Source organism: Anomaloglossus baeobatrachus, chromosome 2 (genome assembly GCF_048569485.1).
Source record: "Anomaloglossus baeobatrachus isolate aAnoBae1 chromosome 2, aAnoBae1.hap1, whole genome shotgun sequence".
Classification (NCBI taxonomy): Eukaryota; Metazoa; Chordata; class Amphibia; order Anura; family Aromobatidae; genus Anomaloglossus; species Anomaloglossus baeobatrachus.
This window is the reverse complement of record NC_134354.1, coordinates 261675243-261691751: the sequence shown is the minus strand read 5'-3', so window position 1 is coordinate 261691751 and position 16509 is coordinate 261675243. Positions and strand designations below refer to the sequence as shown.

Below are 16509 nucleotides of genomic sequence, written 5' to 3'. Positions count from 1 at the left end.
AGCACTGATTACATATTGTATATTAAATGCCCATGCATTATTTATGTGCAGCGGTCAGAGGGGAGAAGTCATCCAAGCAAATCACTGTGTGTGCAGGCTGGTCAGGAAGATATCTAAGGACAAACAAGGACAAATGACTATTACCCCTGCACTGTGTGCAGCGCACGTTTACAGTACGTGCTGGAAAAAATAGCCACAGTCTGTGTTTAATGGCCGTCAATAAGTAAAGTATACATCCAAGGTTTAAAACTGGAAAAACTCCCTGTGGAATCCTTGGACACGCACTGTGAAGGAGCCTGTGGATGATAGAACTTGGAGCAAGAAAAGGGGAACCAGAAAAGCAAATCATTCATACCATAATCATTTGCATAGCCCTCCAGCTGGAGGCCAAAAAAATGTCTTCTGAGCTCTATCTGGCTGATGTACATCAGGATCTCTGTTCTTTGGCTGCACGGAATAGCACAACAGACTGTCAAGAAAACTGTCTTTATGTGATGGATGCCTCCATTGGGAGGACTTCGGATGCGTACTTCCAGGCGCGGCGTGAAAAGCGCCTGAGGATCAGAAGCATAGAAAGCTGACAATAAGAACAGCAAAAATGTCATCCAGAAGGGGACGTGAGGTGCTGGAGTCCAATGTAGGCCTAGCCATGGTACAATGTAGGCCTAGCCATGGTACAATGTAGGCCTAGCCATGGTACAATGGAGGCCTAGCCATGGTACAATGGAGGCCTAGCCATGGTACAATGGAGGCCTAGCCATGGTACAATGGAGGCCTAGCCATGGTACAATGGAGGCCTAGCCATGGTACAATGGAGGCCTAGCCATGGTACAATGGAGGCCTAGCCATGGTACAATGGAGGCCTAGCCATGGTACAATGGAGGCCTAGCCATGGTACAATGGAGGCCTAGCCATGGTACAATGGAGGCCTAGCCATGGTACAATGGAGGCCTAGCCATGGTACAATGGAGGCCTAGCCATGGTACAATGGAGGCCTAGCCATGGTACAATGGAGGCCTAGCCATGGTACAATGGAGGCCTAGCCATGGTACAATGGAGGCCTAGCCATGGTACAATGGAGGCCTAGCCATGGTACAATGGAGGCCTAGCCATGGTACAATGGAGGCCTAGCCATGGTACAATGGAGGCCTAGCCATGGTACAATGGAGGCCTAGCCATGGTACAATGGAGGCCTAGCCATGGTACAATGGAGGCCTAGCCATGGTACAATGGAGGCCTAGCCATGGTACAATGGAGGCTTAGCCATTGTACAGTGGAGGCCTTTTGGACCTCTATGACCGCCGCTTCATGAAAAATAATGTTGTAATGGGAAAAGGAGAGCAAGCTTTCCATCATATATATACTCCAGTCTCCTTCACTTGATTGCCTATCACACTCTGAACCTCTGCTGGACAGGACACTGAGATATACCTCCCCTATATAATCTCCTAGAAAAGCAAAGAGGATGGCAGTATACAGTGCAGAGGTCTGAACAGTCATCTCCGGTGTGGCTGGAATCTTACATCATTAGGCAATCCCTTCCCCTCCTGTCTTCTAAGCTTGTGTAAAATACTTCATGTAGTTTAATCACACAGGAAGTTTTGATATCTTCATGAGCGAAATATGGATACCAATAGACTTAATTAAAATAGTATGTCACTGAAGCCTTAGGCTAGGTTCACATTTCCGTTGTTTTGCATCAGTCACATGCGTTGCTTGACGCATGTGACTGATGCGTTGTACAACGGATGACAAAGAATAGAAATCATTGTCGGACTCCGTTGTGTGCGGGGGGCGGAGCGCGAGGGGGGCGGAGCATGAGGGGGCAGAGCCGAGTGGGGCCGTGGTGCTGAGGACGTCGGTGCCGCGGGGACTGCAGGGCTGGGGACAAGTGAGTGTGTGTGCGTGTGTACACATGCAGAGTGCGGGAGAGGGCGGAGCCCAGTGGGGAAGTTTCGCCTCCCTGCACAGCTATCCAGGGAAAATATCGGGTAACTAAAAGCAAAGCACTTTTTGCTTGGTTACCCGATATTTATCTTGGATACCAGCGTACACCGCTTAGCGCTGGCTCCCTGCACACGTAACCACTGTAAATATCGGGTAACTAACCAAAGCCCATTGCTTGGTTACCCGATGTGTATCCTGGTTACGTGTGCAGGGAGCCAGAGAGAGCATGCGCAGCAAAATCCTACGGATTGCGCTGCTCAAAAAACGTTACAGGCTGCATTGCTCGTGCCCGGCGGTCAGTTAAAAAACGACTGACCGCGACGCAGCGGATGCAACGCAGCATCATCAGTCGCAATCCGTCACTAATAGAAGTCTATGGGGAAAAACTGGATTCCTGCAAAATATTGTGGGGTTTCTGCTGATCTAGCACGTCAGACAGGACTCTGCTAATGGAGGCCACAATCTATTCAAACAATCTGTGTTCTAAATACCAAGTTGCGCTACTTTCCATCCCGATCTCAGCTGTGTACAGTCATGGCCAAAAGTTTTGAGAATGCTACAAATATTACATTTTTACAAAGTCTACTGCTTAAGTTTTTCTAATGGCAATTTGCATATACTCCTGAATGTCATAAAGAGTGATCAGCTTAATAGCAATTACTTGCAAAGTCAATATTGGCTAAGAAAATGAACTTTAACCCCCAAAACACATTTCAACATCATTGCATTCCTGCCTTAAAAGGAGCAGCTAACATTGTTTTAGTGATTGTTCCATTAACACAGGTGTGGGTGTTGATGAGGACAGGGCTGGCGATCAATCAGTCATGATTAAGTAAGAATGACACCACTGGACACTTTAAAAGGAGGCTGGTGCTTGGTATCATTGTTTCTCTTCAGTTAACGATGGTTATCTCTAAAGAAACACGTGCAGCCATCATTGCTCTGCACAAAAATGATCTAACAGGGAAGAGTATCGCAGCTACAAAGATTGCACCTCAGTCAACAATCTATCGCATCATCAAGAACTTCAAGGAGAGAGCTTCCATTGTTGCCAAAAAGGCTCCAGGGAGCCCAAGAAGGACCAGCAAACGCCAGGACCGTATCTTAAAACTGTTTCAGCTGCGAGATCGGACTACCAGCAGTGCCGAGCTAGCTCAGCAATGGCAGCAGGCTAGTGTGAGTGCTTCTGCACGCACTGTGAGGCGGAGACTGCTTGAGCAAGTCCTGGTTTCAAGGAGGGCAGCAAAGAAGCCACTTCTCTCCAGAAAAAACATCAGGGACCGACTGATATTCTGCAAAAGGTACAGGGAGTGGACTGCTGAGGACTGGGGTAAAGTCATTTTCTCAGATGAATCCCCTTTTTGATTGTTTGGGACATCTGGAAAACAGCTTATTGGGAGAAGAAGAGGTGAGCGCTACCTCCAATCTTGTCTCATGCCAACTGTTAAGCATCCTGAAACGATTCATGTGTGGGGTTGCTTCTCAGCCAAGGGAATCGGCTCACTCACAGTCTTGCCTAAAAACACAGCCATGAATAAAGAATGGTACCAGAATGTCCTCCAAGAGCAACTTCTCCCAACTGTCCAAGAGCAGTTTGGCGCCCAACAATGCCTTTTCCAGCATGATGGAGCACCTTGCCATAAAGCAAAGGTGATCACTAAATGGCTCATGGAACAAAACATAGAGATTTTGGGTCCATGGCCAGGAAACTTCCCAGATCTTAATCCCATTGAGAAATTGTGGGCAGTCATCAAGAGACGGGTGGACAAACAAAAAACAACGAATTCTGGCAAAATGCAAGCATTGCTTATGCAAGAATGGACAGCTATCAGTCAGGATTTGATCCAGAAGTTGATTGAGAGCATGCCAGGGAGAATTGCAGAGGTCCTGAAGAAGGGTCAACACTGCAAATATTGACTTGCTGCATTAACTCATTCTGTCAATATAACCTTTTGGTACTCATAATATGATTGCAATTATATTTCTGTATGTGATGTAAACATCAGACAAACACAATTAAAAACCAGAGGGCAACAGATCATGTGAAAATATAATTTTGGTGTCATTCTCAAAACTTTTGGCCATGACTGTACTCAAATTCACATAGGGGTACTGCCACATTCAGTAAAAATTGCGTAACAAAAAGTCCTTTCCATTTTTTCCTGTTACCCATTGTGTGAATTAATTTTTAGTCTAAAATGTTATTGAAAAAACCCTGTTTTTTGTTTTAACTGCCAAACCTAGTAAAATTCTATGTCGTTTATGCCCGCAGAGGTCCCCAACTCCAGTCCTCAAGGCCCATTAACAGTGCAAGTTTTTGGAATTTCCTTAGTATTGCACAGGTGTTTATGTAATTACCTGCCCAGGTGCTGGTTCCAACAGCAGTGCAATGCTAAGGAAATCCTGAAAACATGCACTGTTGGTGGGCCTTGAGGACTGGAGTTGGGGAACCCTGGTTATTGGGATAAAATGCTCACCACACCAATAGATGAACTCGTTATTGGGTTTAGTTTGCCAAATGGGGTCATATATGGGTGTTTCTGAGTACTTGGCACCTCAGGGGCTCTGCAAATGCAACATATTGTCCAAACTTTTATTCCAAAAATCAAATAGCGCTGTTCGCTTTCCGAGCCTTGCCATGTGCCCAAACATTAGTTTTTGACCTATGTTTTCGGCATCACTGTGTTCGAGAGAAATTGCATAACAAATTATGGAATTGGTTTTGTCCTATTCATTGTCAAAATTATAAATTTTGGACTAAAATAACATTTGACCAGGAAAAGAAATGTAACTATCATTTTCACATCCACATTTAAAAAAGCTCTGTGAAGCATCTGCAGTTTAAAATGTGCTCAACACTCCCCTACTTAAATTCCTTAAGGGGTCTAGTTTCAAAAATGGGGTTATTTGTGGGGGTTTCTGCTGTTTAGGTTACTTAGGAGCCCTGCAAGTGGGACATGGTGCATAATCTATTTCCGTCAAATATTACGCCTTCCGATCTGAGCCATGCTGTTTGTCCAAACAGAAGTTTACGACTACATGTGGGATATCCCCACCCTCAGAAAAAAGTGAGTAACAAACTGCGGGGTCCACTTTTTGGTGTAACCTCTTATAAAAGTGAGAAATTTGGTGCTAAAGGAACATTTTTCTGAAAATAATGAAAATTTTCAATATGACGAACTAATGTTATCAATTACTGTGAAGTACCTGCGGGTTAAAAATGCTCACTATACCCCTACATAAAATCCTTAGGGGATCTAGTGTCCAGAATGAGCTCACGTGAGGGGGGGGGGGGTTTCTGCTGTTTAGGTACCTAAGGGGCCCTGCAAATGCGACATGGTGCTCGCAATCTGCGGTATTTCAGACAAATTTCTGTTCCAAAATTGAAATATTGCTCCTTCCATTTCGAGCCTGGCCGTTTGTCCAAACAGGTTTCTGACCACAGGTGGGGTATCAGCACGCGCAGAAGAAACTGGGTAACACATTCTTGGGTCCATTCGGTCATGCTGTCCCTTGTAAAAGTGAATTAATTGGGGCTAAACTAACATTTTTAGGTAAAATGTACTTTTTTTTTTTCATTTCACTTTACATTAATTCCTGTGAATGACTTGATGGGTTAATAAGCTTTTTGGATGTGGTTTGGAGCAGTGTGAGGGGTGCAGTTTTTAGCATGCTGTCACTTTGGGGTATTTTCTGTCACTTTTGCCTCTCAAAGTCTCTTCAAATGGGATGTGGTCCCTAAAAACATGTTTTTGTTAATTTTGTTGGAAAAATGAGAAATTGCTGATGAACTTCTAACTTACTAACGAAAAAAGCATGTTTTAAAAATTGCGCAGATCTAATGTAGACATGTGGGAAATGTTATTTATAAACTATTTTGTGTGACATAAAAAATTCAAAGTTTGAAAATAACAAAAATTTTAACAAATTTCATATTTTTTTGCAAAACTTATCGTAAATTTAACACCACCATTAAGTGCACTATGTCTCGAGCAGACCGTCTCAGAACCACCGGGATCCATTGAAGCGTTCCAGTAAATTAAATACAATAAACAATGAAGTGACAGGTCAGAATTCTAAAGTTTGGTCTGGCCATTAAGGTCAAAATTTGCTCCATCACTTAGGGGTTAAATAAAAGTGTTAAATAAAGAACAAATTAAATTTTTAATAAGCAGTGCAGAATTTTTAAAGGGGGCCTAGTGGAGAGTGCCAAGGCGGCGTAGGGAAGCTTTACTGCCATGCAATGCTTCTCAGGACGTTTACTTGTCAATTTTCTCATTTGAGTGGGAGGAATGGGACTATAGCGCCACCTACTGGAAGAAGCAATTCTTCATCTCAGTATCGATCCTTTATAAAGCCTACATGACTTTGGATAAGAAGCCAAACTAGAAACTCAACTCCAAACACATGTTACGCTGCGGAAACACACTAACGACACGTTTTGTGAAAGACAAATCCAAAGTATTAAAAAAACAAAAAAAAAACAGCTTTATTTAAAACATGACAAATAGAGTAACAATCTGCAGTGTCAAAAATGTGACATAAAAACACAAGTAACTTCATTTTGATATTATATGGAGAATTTGTTTTCTCATTTGATACGCCGGACAGTTTCCCATTAGTGCCTCTGATCAGATTTCAATCAGTGTTTGGTCCGTGTATCTGCTTTCACCATAAATATTTTTAGCAGTGATTTTCTCATATGCTAAAAAAATACAAATCTTCTACCGATGGCAGTATTAAAAACATTAAGGCCCTGTGCGCATGCTGCGGTTTTTGCTGCATGAATTGCTGCAGAAAATGTTCATAACATTTCTGCAATCATTCCCCAGCAAAACCGCGGCAAAAAAAAAAATGCTGTGCGCACACTGCGTTTTTTTTCCCCTACGGGTTTTGCTGCAGAATTTCTGCAGTAAAAAGAATGAGCGTGTCCCTTCTTTTCTGCAGGCACCTGCGGTTTTTGCCATAGATAATGGTGAAAAACCGCAGCAAACTGCGTCAAAAATGCGGGTGCGGTATTCTTGCAGAGGGTGCGGATTTTTCTCAAAAAAGTCCATTTTCTAGTGTGCACATAGCCTAAAAATGAACAGCACATGGATGGCATCCTTGTTCAATCAGTGATTTTTCATACACCCATAGGCTTTATATGCATTGATTTTGACTTGTGACTTAAATGAAAAACAGGTATGTCTGAGGTTTTTTTTTTTTTGTTTTGCAGACACTGGGCCCTGATTCATGAAGGTGTTTTATGCCAATTCTCTGGCATAAAACGCCTTCATAAGTTGAAAATTTGTACAGCTAATATGTGTGTGGTGCACATGAAGGTGAACACCACTGGTCTGGCGCTCCTGATTCATGACCGAGTCTGTAGTGAACAACGCCGGTCTTGATGTATCTGGCCCGTAGTGCTTCATCAGGAATCCTAGCCGTGTGTAAAAAGAACACTGGCTAAATCAGATGTCAGCGTTTTTTCTCAAACACAAACAGTCTGTGATTCATCAGTATTTTTTGGGAGAGAGGGAAGGGTAGGTACACAAAAACAGAGAAAAAATGCCCTATTTTTACGGACTGTCCTGAAATTTTTGGACAGTTGGCAACCTTGCTACCAGTGTGAGACATGTAATGACTGCCAGTCTGCTCCCCTGATCTACATGTCTTGCACTGCTAAGGCTGCTTTCACACACAAGTTTTTCGCCATCAGGCACAATCCGGCGAATTGCGGATAAGGCTAAGTTCACACTTCCATTGTTTTGCATCAGTCACGTAGCCTTGAGGAATTACGGTATCCTGCAAAATATTTTGCAGGAATCCTGTTTTTCCCCAAAGGCTTCTATTAGTGACGTATTGTGACTGATGATGCTGCGTTGCATCCGCTGCGTCGCGGTCAGTCGTTTTTTAACTGACCGCCGGGCGGGAGCAACGCAGCATGTAACGTTTTTTGAACAGCGCGATCTGTAGGATTTCACTGCGCATGCGCTCTCTGGCTCCCCGCCCCCGTAACCAGGATAAACATCGGGTAACCAAGCAATGCACTTTGGTTAGTTACCCGATATTTACAGTGGTTACGGGTGCAGGGAGCCCGCGCTAAGCTGGTATCCAAGATAAATATCGGGTAACCAAGGAAAAAGTGCTTTGCTTTTACCCGATATTTACCCTGGATACAGTGTGCAAGGAGGCCGACACTTCACCACTCGGCTCCGCCCCCTCCCGCACTCCGCATGTGTTCACACACACACTCACACACACTCACTCACACTCACTCACTTGTCCCCAGCCCTGCAGTCCCCGCGGCACTGACGTCCTCAGCTCCACGGCTCCGCTCGGCTCCGCCCCCTCACGCTCCACCCCTCCCGCACTCCGCATGTACACACGCATGTAGACACACACACACACATATACACACACACTCACTCACCTGTCCCCAGCCATGCAGACCGCGGCACTGACGTCCTCAACTCTGCCCCCCGAACTCCGCCTCCCCGCACACAACGGAGTCCGACAAATTCTTTTTTGTCACCGTTGTCATCCGTTGCACAGCGCATCAGTCACATGCATCAAGCAACGCATGTGACTGATGCAAAACAACGGAAGTGTGAACTTAGCCTAAAACGGATCTGGCGTCATATCCATTTTATTCCCCATAGACTTGTATGAGCACCTGATGGCCTTGCGTTGCATGCGGCATCCGGCGGATCCGGCGAAATTTCTTCGGCTGCCAGACAGGACGCAGCATTCAATGTTGTTTTTTGTCTCTGGCAAAAAAACGGACTGCGCCGTCTGGCATGTTGTATAATGGAAGCCTATGGGCACCGGATCCATAATCATCCAGCATATGGCGGAATCCAATGACTGATCCGTTTTTTTGAACTGCGCATGCTTAGTATCACAACGGATCCGTCAAAAAACGGAAGGAACGCATGGAAAAAACTGATGCAATGGATCAGTTTTTTCGCCGGATCCGTCACATCAGTTTTTTCGCCAGATTGTGCCTGACGGCAAAAAACGGATGTGTGAAAGCAGCCTAACTCCCTACTTTAATTTAAAATGAAATACAAAGCAATAGGAAGGCTGAATATGCCCAAAAAAAACAGCCTTTTTTTGTCAGCATTTATGCTTTTAAAAATGGTAATAGTACTGCACCTTCTTCAGCTTTAGCTCATACAAAACACACAATTTTGTAAGCGTAGAATTAAGATAAGCGAAGAGACGGGTGCAGTGGTGATGGGGAAAAGTATAAGAAAAGTGGTCATTCACCCTCACCAATGCTGTAGATGAGGAATTAAAATTTGTGTAGCCATGATAGTCCCCAGACCTACGTACGTGTGTGCGTGCGTGCGTTTTTCAAGCATAAAGTCCCAATTGACTCTAAAGACTTTTTCAGTTCATAGCAGTTGTGACATAGTAGATTTGCTTAATGGATCTGGCAATGACACGGCTTTCTCACGTTTGCATGGAGCTCCCTAGGGCACTATGAATAATGTGTGGGAGAAATGGGTACCAAGGCTTTTAAAGAATAACAAGCCTGTAATCTTGGCATTGGGAAAATAGAAATGATGGACCTTGAAATAGTGTACAATCATTCAATTTTGGTGATAATTGAATCTAATCTCTCTCGCGCGCGCTTTGTCGCTTTCTCTTGCGCTTTGTCGCTCTCACACGCTTTGTCGCTCTCTCGCGCGCTGCCGTTCTCTCTCGCGCGCTGCCTACTCTCGCGCGCTCCGTCGCTTTCTCACGCGCTCCGTCGCTTTCTTGCTCTGTTGCGCTGTCGCTGTCTCTCACGCTGTCGATCTATCTCGCGCGCGCGCGCACCGTCTCGCGCGCTCTGTCTCTCGCTGCTGTTTATTTTTTTTTTTTTTTTTTTTAAACTTTGAATTTTTATTGAGATTTTCAATTTACGTTTTTCATACATAAAATAAAACATAAAATTCACAATTCTTATCGAACCTAGACAAACAATGACAGGACAGGTGAGGAGGGTTAGGAGGGGAGAGGAGAAATAGGAGGGAAGAGGGAAGGGTTTCAAGAGTCCATGCTCCTTCCATAGGACCCATAGGCCTCAGTCTCACAGATCCTCCTGTCCCGCAAAGTAGTCCCATGGTGCCCACACGGCCTGGAAACGGTCAACTGTGTCATGCAATAGTGCCGTGAGATGTTCCATGCGTCTAACGTCCAGTAATCTATACTTGAGGCTCTGGAGTGAGGGTGTCCCTGGCTGCCTCCAATTCTTTGCAATTAAGCATCTGGCCGCCGTAAGGATGTGGGACAAAAGCTTAGAGGCCGTTTTTCCCAATCCCCCATTCCCAAGACCCAGAACATAGATCAGGGGATCAAGATCAACCTCTATATATAGTACTTTATGGATCAACCCTCTAACCCGCTCCCAGAAGGGGACTATCCCTGGACAGGACCAGAATATGTGCAGAATGGTGCCCCTGCCTCCCCCGCATCTCCAGCAACAAGCCGGTATGGAGGGGTCTATGCCATGAAGGAAATCTGGAGTGTGGTACCAAAATAGCAAAATTTTATAGATATTTTCCTTATAAAGTGTGCATATTGACGTCTTGGCGGCGTTTCCCCAGATTGCTGCCCATTCCTGAGGAAGTATCCGCCTTCCCAATAGAGACTCCCATTTCCGCATGTATGGAAAAGACCCCTCGGGCCCCTCCCGTGACTCAGAAAGCAAAATGTAAATTTCCGAAATTAGTCCCTTAGTATCAGTGCCCCTTCTGCAAATTTTCTCAAAATCTGTGGGAATCGAGGCCCCTGCCCTGCCAAACAAGGAGCCAGCCAAGTCTCTGATCTGCAGATATTGGAAAAACTCTCGATTAGAGAGAGAGAATTTATCTCTAAGGTACTCAAAGGAATGGATCTGCATTGTACTTCCATCTATAATGTCTGCAAATCTGAATAGACCTGCCTTGAGCCAGGGGTGCACCATGTCCGACTCCAGACTGCTTGGGAGCAAGGGTTGGTATATGAAGGACACCAGAGGGGAGCAGGGGGATGCCAAAGGAAATCTTCTAATGCAAAATGCCCAGAGGTCCCTAGTGAACTGCATCGGTCCAAGAAGAGGGGGGGGCGAATCACACCGGGCCGGGGGCCACAGGAGCGTGTTTGGATGTATAGGCGCCAGCCAAAGTTTTTCAATCTCAGTCCACCTGTTGTATGCCCAAAGGGACACCCAACAGGGGATCCTCCTAAGATGGGCCGCCCAATAGTATTTTAGGATGTCCGGGACAGAAAGCCCCCCCCTGTTTCTCCGAGCCATCAACACCTCCCTGGCCACCCTATGACGTTTGTTACACCAAATAAATCTAAGGATAGCCGCCTGAAGGGACTTCAGCTCCTTTATTGGTACCTTAACTGGGAGGGTTTCAAAAAAATATAATAATTTTGGGAGCAAGCTCATTTTAACCGCAGCAATGCGCCCCATCCACGAAAGAGGGAGGGGCAACCACTTGCTCAAAAGATTTCTCAGCTCTCGGAAAAGGGGGGGGAAGTTAAGGTTATAGAGGGAATCATAAGTAGATGTGAGGTTAACCCCCAGGTACTTGACCGCATCTGTCTTCCAACGAAACTTAAAATTCAAACGCAGGTAATCCAGGGCCACCGGGTCGAGATTCAAGGGCATTGCCTCCGTTTTGCTAGAGTTGATCTTATACCCCGAAAGGCTCCCGTACCTACCCAAGGTGCACATAAAAATTGGAAGGGACACATGGATGTTAGTAAGTGTAATGAGCACATCGTCGGCAAAAAGCGAGATTTTAAACGGTTTATTCCTGACCAGGACCCCCGAGATGTCTGGGTTGCTCCTGACCGAGGCCGCGAGGGGCTCTATGCATAGCACAAAAAGGAGGGGGGACAGGGGGCACCCCTGCCTGGTGCCATTGGAGATGAGAAAAGGCTTAGAGATGTGGAGGGGGAGTTTGATAGAGGCCGTAGGAGCGCTATACAGGGACTTCAAGGCCCGCATAAAGCCACCCGAGATCCCAAAGACCTCCAGTGTCTTGAAGAGAAAAGGCCACGCAAGGCGGTCAAAAGCCTTCTCTGCATCTAGACTCAACACCAACGCCTGTTGCTTCGTCCGATTTGCCACATCCACCAGGTCTATGACCTTCCTGGTGTTGTCACCCCCCTGACGGCAAGGGACAAAACCCACCTGGTCTTTATACACGAGTTGGGGCAACCATCGATTAAGCCTGGCCGCCAAGAGCTTGGTGAACATCTTCAAATCGGAGTTCAAAAGGGCTATTGGTCTATAATTAGCACAGTCCAATGGGTCCCTGGGTGGCTTGGGCAGGAGGATTAAATGGGAGTGTAGCATGGATGGAGGGATAGGGTCACCCTGAAGGAAAGAGTTAAACAAGGCGGCCATGTGTGGGAGGAGCTCCGCCGCAAACACCTTGTAATAAAAATAAGTAAAGCCGTCCGGGCCCGGTGACTTCCCGCCAGGCAGGGCTTCCAGAACTTGCTCCAGTTCCTCTGTAGTAATCTCTTCATTCAAAGCCGCGGCTGCTCCGCAAAGCAGTGAAGGGAGCTCAAGGGCCGAAAAATAGTCCCCAAGTGCCCCAGCCCCGCGCGAAGCCATGCCCGGGGGAACCGGAAGGTTATAAAGCTTGTTGTAGTAATTGAAAAAAATGTCAGCTATTGAAGCGGGGTGATAGTGGATAGTGCCCTTTTCGTCGCGCAGAGCCTGAGGGCATGAGGATGTAGTGCGCTCCTTAAGCTGCCTGACGAGTAAGGTATGAGCCTTATTACTCCTTTCATAGTATCTTTGTTTGGAAAAGGTTAGCAATTTTTCTGCTCTGCCAATTGCCAAGTCTCTCAACTTTTCCCTAAGGCTGATGACTCTCCTAAGAATAGTCAGTGATGGGGCAGCCGCCAGTCTCCCCTCCTGTAGCTTAAGATGGGCCGTTATAGAGTCCCGCTGACTTGTGGCATTCTTTTTAGCCCTGGCGCCCTCTCTAATGCATAGTCCCCTCATCACTGCCTTGTGAGCTTCCCAGAGTGTTGCCGGCGACGTGACCGTGCCCGTGTTCAACTGAAAGAATTCGACCAGTTGCTTATTTAAAAAGGCCCTAGTGTCAGGATTTTTGATCAGAGATTCATTAAGGCGCCAATGCTGAGGCCTAGGTCGAGGATCATCTTTCTTGAAGTCCATTATGAGTGGGGAATGGTCTGACCACGTAATGGATCCCATCTCCACCCGCTCAAGACGCCCCAGCAGCTGTGAGTCAATGAAAAAATAGTCTATTCTGGTGTGCGTCTGATGCGGATGCGAGTAGAAGGAAAAGGCCTTCTCTCCCGGGTGGTCCACCCTCCAAGCGTCGTATAAAGCGCCTGATCTAATGAGCCTACGAAAGTCCCGGGACAAATTTTTCAAAGCACCCGATGGAGGGTGTCCACCCACAGAGAGTCTGTCGGCCACCTCCGAAAAGGGGATGTTAAAGTCTCCCCCCAACACCGTAGAGGCCGGTGCCAGTCCGCCTATCAGATCGAGTATTTTCTTAAGAAAGCGTATCTGCCCTTCATTAGGTGCATAAATGTTGGCCAGTATGTGCGGGGATCCCCCCAGTTGGCCCTCCAGAATCACATATCTACCCTCTGGATCGCAGTGAGAACCCGTAATTTGTAGAGGACAACTGGAGGATATTAAAATAGCAACTCCCCCCCTCTTGGAGCCCGAGTAAGCCGAGTAATGGATGGGAAAGCGGTGGGACGCAAATTTGAAAGTGTTGGATTCCACAAAATGTGTTTCTTGGATAAAGGCTATGTCTGCACCTGATGTTTTCAGTTCCTGTAGCAGCAATTTCCTCTTACGGGGTGAATTCAGACCTTTTACGTTAAGAGAGATAATGCGGGTCATATCTAAAACTTAGAAGTAAGAAAAAGCTAATGGCACACCTATACCGTCGGGGGCATGACTTCCCCTGTGAAGCCGGCCAGAGGAGACGGTCCATACGACAAAGGGCCACAGCTCCCAGGGACTCTAGAAGGGGTGGTACCTGAAAGGACACATAAGGAAAAAACATCGGGGAGGGGGGAAGACAAGGACAAACATAGAAATGAACATGAATTAAGAACATTAACCGAAATGCATAAACCTTAGGCATAGATTCCCGGGGGGTAAACCCGGAAGGGAGAGACCTAGAGGGAGGTTCCCCAACCCGTCTGGGCTGAGAGAGCCACCCACCTCACTCCCCAGTAGCCCTCCTACGGGGGTCAGTCCAGTGGGCACGGGCCCGTGCCTAAAGGAAACAAGGGAGAAAAAAAAAAAAAAAACCTCAACCACTAACTCCAAGTAAGGGGACCGGGCTCCCGCCAACCCCCCTACCCCCCACGGCATCATTGTGGCTACAGCCCCCCCCCCCTTATGCAGCTCAACAGACCCAGAGGGCCGCAGATGACACAATGGACAGTCAGAGGCTTGCTGTAGAGAGAGTCACAGTATCACAAAGCATGCTCAGCCACTGGAACTCAGAGGGTATAAGAAATAGGCACCAACCAGGTTAAGGAGTGTCTTCAACGGCGAGCCGGGGAGGGGAGCGACCCGCGGCCCCTACCTCCTCTCCCCCCCCAAAGCCCCACGCCCTCCACCCCTCACCTTGGACCACACGGGAGGGGGCGGACCTTCCAACCTTTGCAAGTCCCAATCTGGGATACAGACCGCTGGAATGGCCAATGCTTCACAGAACAGAGTAGTATCTGCTGGAGTGCGAAGGGTCGCCGATTTACCCCCTCTGCGCGCTGTTAGTGCAAACGGGTAACCCCAGCGGTATGGAACCTGGTGCTCCTTCAGGCTCGTGAGGAGGGGTTTGAGGTGCCGCCTTTTCTGGAGTGTGATGCGAGAAAGATCCGGGAAAAGCTGGATTTCCTTGCCATTGAACACAGATGCCGTGCGCCTCATTCTAGCCTTAGCCATGATCAGTTCTTTGGTGGAGAAGTCGTGAATGCAACAAATGATGTCCCGGGGTTGGGTGGATAAATTCTTCGGCTGTAAAGCCCTGTGTGCCCTGTCCAGCTTGATGATGTTAGAAGGGGGAGCGTCCAACACTTCATTAAAGATGGATTGTAGTATGGAGTTTGTGTCCTCGGGCCCATCCGACTCTGGGACCCCCCTCACACGGACATTGCAACGGCGTCCTCTGTTGTCGAGATCCTCTATGTGAGACTGCATATCCTCCATAATTTTTTGTTGCGATGTTGCCAGTTTGTGTAATTCTGATACATGGGATCTGGTGATGTCATGCTCTTCCTCCAGGGATTCAATTCTGCCAGACAATTGCTGCAAATCTCTCCTCACTTCAGCTATTTCTGACCTGCAAGTTGCTTTAACCTCATGTATGAGGCATTGAAAGTCCTCTTTAGAAGGAAGTTTACTTATGAAATCATGCATGTCCTTATAGAAGGTGTCTGGCCCTTTAAGGTGAGCACCTGCAGTAATAGACACTGGAGTTTTAGTCTGGTGCTGGGAAAGCTGGGGAAGTTGATCTCCACACCGAGGCCCAGAGGGTGGAAGCAGGCTGCTCTGTTCCCTGATATTACCAGCTGTAGCTGCAGTCCCTTCTCCCGGCAGTGGGGAGGGCTGCCCCCCGACCTCCACCTTATCTCCCACAGCCACTATGTGCTCCTGGGCCTGCTGCTGCTGTGCCTGAGGATCTGATGCAGTGCAGGGCTGCTGAGCCAAGGCATCCCCTGTTGGATCTGCTGCAGAGATTCCTCCACTCCCCCCTGTGTCCCCGCTCACCCACTCCTCCTTCTCTTGCTGCTTAGCAGGCCGGGCCAGTGCCTCCATTTCCCCTCCATGCTCCTGGAAAGATGGCGTCCGGGCCTCCCCTGGACCCTGTTCCAGGCCCAAGAAAGTATCCAGCGCCGTGGTGTGCAGCGGGGGGGGCACCGATGCCTGCTGCGATGGTTTAATCCTCCGTGGTCCCATCCTGAGAGCCGGTGAGTAGGTTTATGCTTATGATAAGTGCTGATTTAGCTGAGGGTCAACAGGAGCTCCTCTTCCCCATGTCCACTCAGCTCAGCATCCTGGACACGCCCCCCCAGCATCCTGGACACGCCCCCCGCTGTTTATTTTCACTGTTCAAAAAAACCCCATTGTCTTACACTTCCAGTAAAGTGAATATATAGAAATCTCATGCCCACTGTGCTTTTATTTTTTTTGTTTTTATATTTCTGGGTAAACTGACATGCGGTGAATATTTGAAATTTGCAACTTGTCAACTTCTGTTGCGGGTATGTAATTTTATGTGCAGATTTTCCCTATAGAATTGTATCAAATACAGAAAATCTTCAGGTAAAAAATCTTATACATTTGTCGTGGGTTCCCGCTCCATAAACGCAAAATTACCGAATGTAATACTGTAATACACACTTGACTCTATCAATACAGTTTTATCTGAGCCAAATACCAGGATGTATCAAAAACAAAGCAGCTTTATTTAAAGTCTGACATAAGAAAAAGAGACAAAAAATGCAAAGTTAAAATTGCAAGTAACCCTAATTTAGCTAATGGGTTCAGAAATGCTGTAGAAAATCTACAGCCTCAAAAACTCA

The 16509-nt window shown here is 46.9% G+C and overlaps 1 protein-coding gene across 1 annotated transcript in view; it reads left to right on the top strand.

The window, feature by feature from the left end:
* The window catches only part of LOC142291335 (plasma membrane calcium-transporting ATPase 4-like), a 306647-nt gene that overhangs the window by 71136 nt on the left and 219002 nt on the right, over positions 1-16509 (top strand).